The sequence below is a fragment of the Bombina bombina genome, chromosome 12 (genome assembly GCF_027579735.1).
Source record: "Bombina bombina isolate aBomBom1 chromosome 12, aBomBom1.pri, whole genome shotgun sequence".
Taxonomy (NCBI): domain Eukaryota; kingdom Metazoa; phylum Chordata; class Amphibia; order Anura; family Bombinatoridae; genus Bombina; species Bombina bombina.
Window position 1 is genome coordinate 157,303,154 of NC_069510.1, and position 13,487 is coordinate 157,316,640.

The following is a 13,487-nucleotide window of genomic DNA, read 5'->3' on the forward strand; positions in this document are numbered from 1 at the left end:
TTTGCAGGGCACGCTCAGCATACGTGTGTACGCCACTGAAACAGCAATAGCTTTTACTAGCACTCATGCACATTTCATTATCTGGCCCTGTATTAGCAATTAAACATATTGCAAAAGGTCTGTAGATCAAAATTAATGTTTTCTTCTTAAATGGAAAGAGTCCACAGCTGCATTCTTTACTTTTGGGAATTAAGAACCTGGCCACCAGGAGGAGGCAAAGACACCCCAGCCAAAGGCTTAAATACTCCTCCCACTCCCCTCATCCCCCAGTCACTCTTTGTCTTTCGTCCCAGGAGGTTGGCAGAGAAGTGTCAGAATTTTATTTGTCTCTTATGGAGGGTAGTACTCTTCGACATGGGGCAAGAGTCGACTCATGTTAAAGGGACAGTAAACCTAAAAAATAATGTTATATAATTCTGCACATAGTAACATTATTTTACTGCTATAGTTATAAAACCCTTTTTTCCCTTTTAATATTTAAAAAACATGCCGCTTTTACAGACCCGCTCTCTGCTCTCTGCTGATCAGGTCTGTTTTTTTTAGTCAGCGCATCGGGCCAGCTGTCTGACAGCAGGAGCGAGCTTCACTTAATGTTATTGCGCGGTCGCGCCGGGCTGTGACTATACAGCTGGCCCGATGCGCTGACTAAAAAAAACAGACCCGATCAGCAGAGAGCAGAGAGCGGGTCTGTAAAAGCGGCATGTTTTTTAAATATTAAAAGGGAAAAAAGGGTTTCTCTTGTTAAGTGTATCCAGTCCACGGATCATCCATTACTTGTGGGATATTCTCCTTCCCAACAGGAAGTTGCAAGAGGATCACCCACAGCAGAGCTGCTATATAGCTCCTCCCCTCACTGCCATATCCAGTCATTCTCTTGCAACTCTCAACAAAGATGGACGTAGTAAGAGGAGAGGGGTGTATTATAGTTAGTTTTTTAACTTCAATCAAAAGTTTTATAACTATAGCAGTAAAATAATGTTATATAATTCTGCACTATGTGCAGAATTATATAACATTATTTTTTAGATTTACTGTCCCTTTAACAGCTCCTCAAGCAATCGGCATTGTCGAACTTTGCTTCGCTGCCTGCTTTCTTCTCTCAAGTCCATGGCGGAGGCGATGCTACTATCCGTCGCACTTAAAGGGCCATGTTCCTGTTCCACGGCGTAGATTCCGGTAAGATCGTTTCATTTTCTTTCTTCGTGAATGTACTGTATTAATGTTTCCCGAGAGGCTACCACCTTGCTGGACTAACTTAACATAAGGGTCCCAGTGAGTCTCCTTTAGTATCTTGGAATCAAGGGTTAATATCTCCTGAGGGGGATTATCGAACAAGGCGGTTTTTAATCATGTTTGTTATGTGATTCAATCTCCTCATGGCTGGAATATAAAGGCCTTTGTAAGTGACACAACCTTATGGTTGGACGCCCTTTTTTGGACTATATAATTTACCTTCTGGCCAGGCGTGATTATGTTCCGTCCTCCATTTCCGCATTCCTGACCGTGTGGCGATGGAGAAATCCTAGTTTGCAGGGGTCTGGTTCATAGGAGGTGGTGAGTGCCCCAGCCATTGTGGGTGTCAGATGTTGTTTTGTTTTGTCTTAAAATAGTCCATATTGGCTTATTCTCTATCCAGTTATGGAGGATTCTGATCCTGAGACTATTCTAATTTCAGACTCGGTTACAGAAGATTCTGAAACTGAGACTGTTCTAATTTCAGATTTTTCGTCCGGGGAAGAATCCGGATTAGCCTCGTTGACACATGTCAATCAGTTATGTTCGGTGTGCCGCATTAGAGCGCCTGGTTCCTCGGGCTCGGGGAATCAAGGGTCAGCTGAGCCATCTTCCTCTGGGGGTCCTGTCCTCCAAGAGGCGAGTTCCCTACCGCTCTATATTTCTACACATGCGGGTAACCAAGATTATGATTATTCCTCCATGCAGAGCGGCTTGTTCCTCCCGGAGGTTGCAGCATCTTTTCGCTTCCACAAATTCTTGGTGATTATGCATTTATGCTCGATTGTGCTTGTGTCCTATTGTCCCTGGTCTGCCACCTTGGAGAGGGCCTGTACAGTTTCCTGCGGGTGTAACTGTTCCTGAGTGTTGTGCCTTTCGTTACAGAGTGGCGCGCCTTCACGTCTTACTCAGACATACCGGAATTTTCAATCTGCTTCGAATGATGCACCTCATTAGACATGCGTTGATTACGTAATCTCCTGAATGTTCTTTTTTGAGATCCTTCCCTGTTTTTTTGAAGAATAGGGCTCAGTTTGACTGGTCCTGCGGTAGGCCTGTTTCTTATTGGGCGTTAACCTACGGGTTGCCTTATATTTTATTTTTATCCGATTAGGATGTCGTTTAATTTGTTTATTATTTTCCTTCGGGAATCTTAAACTGGGATTGATGCTCTCTGTTACTTCTGCAGAAATGTTTTTGGGGACATGTTAGTCCTATTATTGTCTGTTTTCCCATCTTCCCCTCTGAAGGAGGATTTATGCAGCTTGACGGTTAGGACCCGGATGCAGGCTGGTCCTGTTGGGTTTGGTTATGTCTTGTGGCTGTTCAGACACGTGGCGCCGTTCTGATTGGCTGGTCCGGTCGAGGTGCCGAGTGCTCATGTTATCATTTGTTTTACATTCAACTAAGCATTCTAGAGGACCTGTGGGTCTACAAGGCAGGAAGGATTGTCTCAGTGGAGAGTTGGAGGGCTTAGCGCCTTCTTACCGCAGAGTGAGCGGTTTGGCCTTTTTCTTTTGAGGCTCGGGGATTGTCCTTTGGACAAGGTCCTCAGCAGCTAGTAGTTTGAACGGTAGTTCGGCTGCCTTGCAGCGGTTGGGTTGCAGAATGTAACCAGCTGCAGCTATTGCACATCGACTGTGTACTGTCTAGCTGTTTTTCTGAGGCTTTGTGGTCTTCCTTTGTGGTCTCCATGTTAGGTCTCCTTTTAGGGGCCTGGGAGATGTTTGTTCTCTGTTAGGGACACTGGGAGTGGTCTCCTTAGGTTAGCTTGGGGTTCCTCCCAGAACTGGGGTTGGTTTGCGCCCCTTTCTCCCTTCGATCATCCCTTATACAGAGGTGATGTGGAGACCAGCCTTTCCTCGAGTGGTTTTGTCCTGAGGCTGTTGGTGAGTCTAGAAGCTCTTGCGTCGTCGTACGACTTTTACCACCTTGGCTCCTTTGGATCAGGAGATGGGACCTGTGAGTTTCCCTAGCTGAGAGGGATATTCTCTCTGGGTTGTTATGTTCCATTTGGAGACTTGCTGGCTCTGTGTCAAGACTAAGTTGGACCTTTTTGCTAGATCCTTTGGGTCTCCGGTCTTGTTGTCTGTTCTAAGGAGTCGGCTTGCACCTGTGCTCTGTTGGATTGGCTGTGACCATTCTTCCACTCATTTTTTAGCTGGTTTAGGGGTTCTTCTGTTTCCCTGTTCAGATCTGACGTTGCTGAGGCTGGCCCAGCTGGGAGTGGGTTCTGAGAGAGGTTGTATTCTACAGGATCTAGGTGGGCATAGTAGCTAGCTAGCTCCCTATGCTTACAAGCAGAGGGTCTAGGATTGCTCCACCTCAGGTTCTGGGTGTCACTTCTCTTTCTTGGGGGACCTCGTGGAGGGTATGATTCCCCCTTTTTTGAAAGACCTGTGGGTAGGTCTGGTGGCTTGGATTGCCTAGAGTGTGCCTTCTGTCTGGGAGTTGTCTTTTGCAATCTGTTCTTTTGCTGGCCACTTTTGCTCTCAGCAAGTATTCTCTGTGTCATCCTGAGGATGGCAGTGTGTTCTTGACTCATGGTTTTTCGTCTGGGTCTGTTACACATTTTTTTGTAGCGGAATACTTCAGTGTTCCAGGTTCGGATTATGTGAGGACTCTGTCTTCTGTTGTCTTTTGGTGCTTTTGCACGATGTTTTAGAGAAAGTTTTCCATGTTCCTATGCCGGTCCTATACCTCCGGTTTCTTCTGGTCTAGGCATAGTCTCTCCTTGTCTGTCGGGAACCATTTGGGCCCTTGTGAGCTGGGCTTGCTCGGGGGGGTTTTCCTTTATGGATTGTGACCTTTCGGTTTTTCTTTCGGTTCTCCTGATCCTATCCCTTTGGGAGTTTCGGCTGGTGTTCCCTTTTTTAGTAAGGGGTGAGGGGCCGACTGTTGGGTGACGGTGTCTCCTGGAGGCCTGTTGGCTCAGTTGAGTCCGATTTTGCAGTCTCTAGCTAGGCTCTGAACTACCTGCGGGTCAGTGTCCTCTGGGCTTTTTCCTTTTAAAGTTTTCTCGGCTTCGGACGAAGCTGGGCTTTTTTGTGGGCAGTGGTTTCAGGCTTGGTGCCCTCAGAATAGGCCACCTAATGTACCCTCCCGTCTTGGTATTCAGTGTCCTATATAGCTTGGGTATTGTTTTCCCAATAGTAATGAATGCAGCTGTGGACTCTTTCCATTTAAGAGAAAAAACATAAATTATGCTTACCTGATAATTTTCTTTTCTTCTGATGGAAATAGTCCAAAGCGACCCACCAGTAATTTTTTTCTGTGGGGTGTCCTTATTTTATTCTTCTGGCAGCTTTCACCCTGATATTTCTCCTACTGTTCCTTGTTCCCTCGGCAGAATGACTGGGGGATGAGGAAAGTGGGGGGGGGTATTTAAGCCTTTGGCTGGGGTATCCTTGCCTCCTCCTGGTGGCCAGGTTCTTAATTCCCAAAAGTAATGAATGCAGCTGTGGACTCTCTCCATCAGAAGAAAAGGAAATTATCAGGTAAGCATAATTTGTTTTTGTAATCTGTGTCTTTTGTTTTAATGCAGAAAAATAAAAAACACTAACAATCCTGCACCCCCAGAGAATGAATTTGCAGCTAAGCTATCTGTTTAACCCCAGCAACTAGTGCTGCTGTTTGGATCAGCGGCAGTTTCTGTTCGGGACCAGCAGTGCTCTGCAGCTCCAGAGGGGTGATTTGACTATGTGTTTAACCTCTTTGTGGGGTTAAACACATGGATAGAGGCAAGCGATAGTGCAGTAAGGACATGGTGTAATACATTAGAGTGGTTTTTTATTGCAGCTTTTTGTGCCATTACTATTAAACGTTTAAATGACAGCTACAGTAGACTTATGCAATGCGACAGCGTATGGCTCCGGCTTACAATATATTCGCTCATTCCTCGTGTCACTTGCAAGCTGATGAGTAAAAATAAACACTTTCTCTTACATTCTTCTGCACTTTGTATTGATAACAACGTATACTCTATTATTAAATATGTGCTCAATCCTTGCTGTTTTTAAACAAAGTTGTGCAGCTCCTGAGAAGGCAACTGAGCCAATCAGGAGAAGGCATACTTGCAGATCCACCAATCAGCCTTGTCCTGCTTGGGAACAGCCCAGAATTGTGTGTGCAGAAATGTCTTATGCCCTTTTGTAGAGGTTAAACACATACGGCTAGATTACGAGTTTTGCGACATGATTGTGCGCAAATTTTATTGCGCACTCTTCATAACGTAGCTATTACAAATGTCATTACGCATCGCGTTAACACGAATAGCGCGTTTATTTCACTTGCGTAATCACGGCCACGTAATGGATTCACCCAATGGGGAAACTGAAAAATAAACAGATTTTTCATCTAACACTCGATATCGCGAGAACTACACAGTGCTCTGTCACATTACACATACAACTTAATGGACACCAATAATAATCATGTCAAATGTACAAACCACAATCGCTCACACAACATAGCAGATTCGCATTCAACATTCACAATTATTTACAACAAATACATAACATTTACACAAAACGAGGATTCAACAAATACGTTTGGATCTGCATCACAGGACAAAAGAACAAGAAAAACAAATTACACACTTATACACAAACATTCGCATTGGCGATTAGTAAAGATTTCACAAAAATAAAGATTTAGATCAGTTAACAAATACGATCAAAAATTATCATTTAGATTTTGCAATACTAAATTATGATAACGTTATGCAAACGATCACTATGACGACATCGCATTATACACATTCCTTAAAAACACATCTCGATTTAGAAACTCAATATGAGCAAGCGCAAATTCTAACTACTCCACACTGCACACATACAAATCTTCACAACCACACACCTGGACCTCGTTTACTTTGCAAACCGGTACATCATTAAGCATTTACATAGGGTATATACATGACTTCCTTGACTGTATTGCTTTTTCGAGACAGGTACAGGTCTAGGCGTTGGAGGTTAGAGATAGTCAGAGAGAGATAGTGAAAAAGAGATAGTGAGAGAGAGATAGTGAAAATGAGATAGTGAGAGAGAGATAGTGAAAAAGAGATAGTGAAAAAGAGATAGTCAGAGAGAGATAGTGTGAGAGAGAGAGAGATAGAGAGATAGTGAGAGAGAGAAATAGTGAAAAAGAGATAGTGAGAGAGAGATAGTGAAAAAGAGATAGTGAGAGAGAGATAGTGAGAAAGAGAGATAGAGAGAGAAATAGTGAGAGAGACAGATAGTGAGAGAGAGATAGTGAAAAAGAGATAGTGAGAGAGAGATAGTGAAAATGAGATAGTGAGAGAGAGATAGTGAGAGAGATAGTGAGAGAGATAGTGAGAGAGATAGTGAGAGAGATAGTGAGAGAGATAGTGAGAGAGATAGTGAGAGAGAGATAGTGAGAGAGATAGTGAGAGAGAGATAGTGAGAGAGAGATAGTGAGAGAGAGAGAGAGAGAGAGAGAGAGATAGTGAGAGAGAGAAATAGTGAAAAAGAGATAGTGAGAGAGAGATAGTGAGAAAGAGAGATAGAGAAATAGTGAGAGAGACAGATAGTGAGAGAGAGATAGAGAAATAGTGAGAGAGAGATAGGGAGAGAGAGATAGTGAGAAAGAGAGATAGTGAGAAAGAGAGATAGTGAGAGAGATAGTGAGAGAGAGAAATAGTGAAAAAGAGATAGTGAGAGAGAGATAGTGAGATAGAGAGAGAAATAGTGAGAGAGACAGATAGTGAGAGAGAGATAGTGAGAAAGAGAGATAGAGAAATAGTGAGAGAGAGATAGTGAGATAGAGAGAGAAATAGTGAGAGAGACAGATAGTGAGAGAGAGATAGTGAGAAAGAGAGATAGAGAAATAGTGAGAGAGAGATAGGGAGAGAGAGATAGTGAGAAAGAGAGATAGAGAGAGAAATAGTGAGAGAGACAGATAGTGAGAGAGAGATAGTGAGAAAGAGAGATAGAGAAATAGTGAGAGAGAGATAGTGAGATAGAGAGAGAAATAGTGAGAGAGACAGATAGTGAGAGAGAGATAGTGAGAAAGAGAGATAGAGAAATAGTGAGAGAGAGATAGGGAGAGAGAGATAGTGAGAAAGAGAGATAGTGAGAGAAATAGATAGTGAGAGAGAGAGATAGTGAGAGAGAGATATCGATGGTACTTTCCACGGGTAACAGGGAATCAGGGTTCAATTCCGGAGAGGGAGCCTGAGAAATGGCTACCACATCCAAGGAAGGCAGCAGGCACGCAAATTACCCACTCCCGACTCGGGGAGGTAGTGACACACTAATTTTTTCAAAGTAAACGCTTCGGGCCCCCGGGACACTCAGTCAAGAGCATCGGGGAGGCGCCGAGAGGCAGGGGCTGGGACAGGCGGTAGCTCGCCTCGCAGCGGGCCACCAGCTCAATCCCGAGATCCAACTACGAGCTTTTTAACTGCAGCAACTTTAATATACACTTTTGGAAAGAGAGAGATAGTGACAGAGTTTGTGTACAAATCTGTCTGGGTGAGTGTGTGAGTGCTGCTTTGTTTGTCATTCCTTACACATAGTTAAACATATTTACTTTCATTTACACGCAAACACATTCAATACATACATACACATAGCAGTAACACCCCATTCCCTTTAAACTTATACCCATTCCATAGTTATATTTTGTTCTTTTTAGACCAGCTTATTGTTTACACACCCTCATTTGGTCCTTTTTTATACGTTTGTCTGTTTCTTACCCCTTACCCTATTTTCTAAAACCCATTCACACTTTGAGCACTTTTTACTTTTCTTTCCTAAGATAGGGAGAGTCCACGGCTTCATTCCTTACTGTTGGGAAATACAACACCTGGCCACCAGGAGGAGGCAAAGACACCCCAGCCAAAGGCTTAAATATCCCTCCCTCTTCCTCATTACCCCAGTCATTCTTTGCCTTTCATCACGTTAGGAGGTGGCAGAGAAGTGTCAGAGGATTTGGAGAGTAGTGAGAGTATTAATGAAAGTTAGAGTCTGGAAATGCAGGGAAAGATTTTTTTTTGTGAAACCATCTAGACTACTTCTAACAGCTCTTAAGCAATCAGTGTTAACGATTTTCACTGCCTGCTTTTTTTCAATTAAGTCTATGTCAGGAGCGCTGCTATAAGACTGTCACACTTGAGAGGCTGTGTTCTGTTCCACAGCATGGATCCTGGAGGTAAGATTGTTTCAATGTTTACACATAAAAAGCTATAACAGGGTCACAGTGTGGCTCCTTATACCTTGATAAGATCCAGGGTTAATATCCTCTGTAGGGGGTTTATTGAACAGTTGGGGTTAATTAATCAGTGTATTACATGCTGCTTTGTATGATTTTTTTTCTTGGGCTGATAGACTGTGTGTTTTTGGCTGGAACAAACAGGTTTCACTTTTAGGTTTCACTTTCGTTTTTGAAAGTGTTGCATAGCTCCTATTACTTGCACTCCATGTGACTGTGTGTGGTCTATGTTCATTTCCTCCAGTTTTCTATAATAAAAATATTTTTATTTGCATCCTTCTGTGGGTATAACCTGAGCTATGGAGGACTCGGACATGTTAGAAGGTTCTCCTTCGGTACTGAAGCATACCTGTTTATATTGTGAGGAGGCCGTGGTTTTCCTGTCCACTCAGTTATGTTCCACATGCCTTAACACCGTTATAAAGTCTAAGAAGGGAGACAAGCTTGCTAAGGCTCTTAGTCCCTCTGAGACGTCTACCTCTCAGGACTCGGCGTCCCGTGAGATTGCTAACCTTGCTACATTATCCACTCCATATGCAGTTCCCTGTAGCACATCTAATCCTCCATCTGGAGGGGACCTTCTTCCTGTGGACTTTGCCGTGCAGTTACAAACAGCAGTGTCTGTGGCCCTCAGTGCATTACCTCGCTCTAACAAACGCAAGAGAAAGGTTAAAGGGTCACTGAACCCAAATTTTTTCTTTCATGAATCCGATAGAGCATGCAATTTTAAGAAACTTTCTAATTTACTCTTAATTTTTCTTCGTTCTCTTGCTATCTGTATTTGAAAAAGAAGGCATCTAAGCTTTTTTCTTGGTTCAGTGCTCTGGGCAGCACTTTTTTATTGGTGGATGAATTTATCCACCAATCGGCAAGGACAACCCAGGTTGTTCACCAAAAATGGGCTGGCATCTAAACTTACATTATTGCATTTTAAATAAAGATACCAAGAGAATAAAGACAATTTGATAATAGGGGTAAATTAGAAAGTTGCTTAAAATTTCATGCTCTATCTGAATCATGAAAGAAAGACATGTGGGTTTAGTGTCCCTTTAAACATAGCTCTCCTGACCCCGAGTCATCTAAATATTTATCGAATTTAGCTATTATGTCCCAGTTATCCGATGATGAGTTAACCTCTTTAGCTTTAGATGGTGAACTTTCTGACTCCTTAGCGTCTAAGCCTCCTGCTGCGGAGGAACCGTCCTTTCGATTTAAAATTGAGCACTTGTGTTTTTTATTAAAGGAGGTTCTGTCTACGTTAGCGGTTCCAAAGGCCGCTCTGCCTGAAGAACCTATGATACCTAAATTAGAAAGAGACAGGAAAGTTCCTTTGACTTTTCCTGTGCCGGTTAAGATGGCGAACATTATAAAGAACAAATGGAAAAGAATTGGTTCTTCCTTTTCCTCTTCGTCTACTTTTAAAATGTTGTTCCCAGTCCCAGACTCTCAACTGTTTTTGTGGGGCTACATTCCTAAGATGGATGGTGCTATCTCTACGCTTGTTAAATGTACTACTATACCTCTTGAGGATTTTTGTTCAGAGAGCCGATGGATAAGAAAATGGAAACATTTCTGAGAAAGATGTTTCAACATACGGGATTTTTGTTTCAACCGGCGGCTGCAGTTGCCGCGGTTGCCGGAGCGGCTACCTACTGGTGCAACTCTTTGTCGGAACTCATTGAGGTGGAGTCTCCCCTAGAGTATATTCAAGACAGAATTAAAGCTCTGAGAATTTCTAATTCTTTTATCTGTGATGCGAACATGCAAATTATTCGCCTAAATGCAAAGGCCTCTGGCTTTGCGGTCCTAGCCCACCGGGCACTCTGGTTGAAGTCTTGGTCTGTGGACATGACTTCTAAGTCTAGACTCCTTTCTCTTTCCTTCAAGGGAAAGATTTTATTTGATCCAGGCCTGGACTCCACTATTTCTACGCTTACCGGAGGCAAGGGTGCCTTCCTACCGCAAGATAAGAAGAACAAGTATAAGGGATGGCAATCTTCTAATTTTCGTTCCTTTTGTTCTGACAAATACCAACGACAACAATCCAGCTCCACCCCAAGCAACCCAAGAGTAAGCGGCCCCCGATCCAGGATCAGATCATGAAGGGGCAGACTGTCTCTTTTTTCAGACGCCTGGTTCAAGAACGTACAGGATCCGTGGATCCTGGAGGTGGTATCTCAGGGATACAAGATAGACTACAAATCTCATCTGCCAAGGTGCAGATTCCTTCTCTTGAATCTGTCTACCAGACCAGAAAAGAGAGATGACTTTCTAGGGTGCGTTCGGAATCTATCCTCTATTGGTGTCCCAGTGCCTATCGAAGAAATAGGTTTGGGGTTTTATTCAAACCTTTTTGTGGTCCCAAAGAAGAAGGGAACTTTCCGCCCAATTCTGGACCTAAAGTGCTTAAACAAATTTCTCAGTGTCCCTTCCTTCAAGATGGAGACACTAAGGTCCATCCTTCCTTTAATTCAGGAAGGCCAGTTTATGACCATTATAGATCTGAAGGACGCTTACCTTCATGTACCAATCCATAGGGAACACTTTCAGTTCTTGAGGTTTGCATTCCTGGACAAGCACTTCCAGTTCATTGCCCTTCCGTTTGGCCTAGATACTGCTCCAAGAATCTTTACAAAGGTTCTGGGGCCTCTTCTAACCGTATCCAGATCTCAGGGTATTGCAGTAGCCCCATACTTGGATGATATTCTGGTGCAAGCACCATCCTTTTGGAAGAATTCTTGGAGTCCCTTCTCAGTCTTCTTCGATCACATGGATGGAAGATAAACTTTATAAAGTACCAAGATAAACTTTTAAAGTACCAAGATGGAATTCCTAAGTACTATAATAGACTCCATATCCATGAGAATATTTCTAACAAACCAGAGACGTTGCAAGCTAACTTCAGCATGTCTTGCCCTCCGGACCTCCTTGAGTCCCTCTGTGACTCAGTGTATGGAGGTGATTGGTCTCATGGTGTCCTGCATGGACATCATTCATTTTGCCAGGTTCCATCTCAGACCTTTACAACTGTGTATGCTGAAGCAGTGGAACAGCGATCATTCAGATCTGTCTCAACAGATTGTATTAGACAGCCGGTCAAAAGAATAGCTCTCTTGGTGGCTCTGTCCAGATCATCTGTCCCGAGTGACATGCTTCTTAAGACCATCCTGGGAGATTGTGACTACGGACACAAGCCTATCTGGATGGGGAGCTGTTTGGGGTGCCAGGAATGCACAGAGGTTGTGGACTCAGGAGGAGTCCTCCCTCCCGATCAATATTTTGGAACTACGGGCAATCTTTAAGGCCTTGAAGACTTGGCCACTTCTGGGTTCATCCCAGTTTATTAGATTACAATCAGACAATATAACCTCGGTGGCTTACATCAACCATCAGGGGGGCAACAAGAAGTTCCTTGGCGATGAAGGAAGTATCACAGATGCTGGAGTGGGCGGAGGCCCACAGCTGTTCGCTGTCAGCGATCCACATTCCGGGTGTAAACAAATGGGAGGCAGATTTTCTCAGCAGGCAATCCTTCCATCCAGGGGAATGGTCTCTCCATCCCGAGGTGTTTGCAGAGATATGCAGCAAGTGGGGGATGCGGGTGATAGATCTCATGGCGTCCCGTCTCAATACCAAGCTACCCAGGTACGGGTCGAGGGATCCTCAAGCGGATCTAATAGATGTACTAGCAGTGCCCTGGAGGTTCAAACTCATATATCTTTTTCCTCTATTACCGCTTCTTCCTCGAGTGGTGGCCCGCATCAAGGAGGAGCAGGTATCAGTAATCCTGATTGCTCCATCGTGGCCGCAAAGGAGGTGGTTCACGGATCTACTGGGGATGTCCTCATCTACTCGGTGGAAGTTACCTTGTTGCAGAGACCTGCTGATACAAGGTCCATTTGTTCATCAAAATCTAGATTCTCTGAGGCTGACTGCGTGGAGATTGAACATTTAGTCTTAGCCAAGAGAGGTTTCTCTGAGAGTGTGATTGATACTCTTATTCAAGCTCGTAAACCAGTTACTCAGCGTATCTACCACATGGTGTGGAGGACCTACTTATTCTGTTGTGAGGAGCGTGATTTTTCCTGGCACAGAGTTAAGGTTGCCAGGATCTTATCTTTCTTATCTTTTCTCCAGGATGGGCTGCAGAAGGGTCTGGCTGCTAGTTCCCTGAGGGGACAGATTTCGGCCCTGACGTTTTTATTGCACAAGAGACTGGCTCTGATTAGGATCAGACCTGTGTTTAGACCAGGGGCTCCTCCTTGGGGCCTAAATCTTGTTCTTCGGGTTTTGCAACAGGTTCCATTTGAGCCTCTGCATTCCGTTGACAGTAAATTGTTATCTTGGAAGGTTCTCTTTGTATTGGCTATTGCCTCTGCGTGCAGAGTTTCTAATACTCTGCTTTGCAATGTCAGCCGCCTTGTCTGATTTTTCATGCAGATAAGGCAGTTTTACGCACTAAATTAGGTTTTCTATCTAAGGTTGTGTCAGATCGCAACATCAATCAGGAGATTGTGGTTCCTTCCTTGTGTCCTAATCCTTCTTCAACGAAGGAACGCTTACTTCATAATTTGGATGTGGTTTGTGCCTTGAAGTTCTATCTTCAGGCTACTAATGAGTTTAGACAATTTGTCTATTCAGGGAAGCGTAAGGGACAAAAGGCTACTTCGACTTCCATGTCCTTTTTGTTAAGGAGTGTCATCCGCTTAGCTTACAAGACAGCGGGACATCGTCCTCCTGAGAGGATAACGACTCATTCCACTAGAGCAGTGGCTTCCTCTTGGGCCTTTAAGAACGAGGCCTCTATGGATCAGATTTGTAAAGCGGCTACCTGGTCCTCCTTACATACATACTTTTTAAAAAATTTAAAAGTTTGATATTTTTGCTTCGGCTGAAGCAGCTTTTGGGAGAAACGTTTTGCAGGCTGTGGTGCCCTCAGAATAGGGTCTGCGTCTTCCTTTTTATTCCTTCCTGTTATTCATTCAGTGTCCCCTGGAGCTTGGGTATAGTTTTCCCAACAG

The 13,487-nt window shown here is 43.8% G+C and overlaps 1 protein-coding gene across 1 annotated transcript in view; it reads left to right on the forward strand.

The window, feature by feature from the left end:
- The window catches only part of RABGAP1 (RAB GTPase activating protein 1), an 831,375-nt gene that overhangs the window by 667,794 nt on the left and 150,094 nt on the right, over positions 1 to 13,487 (forward strand). The window lies entirely within an intron of this gene.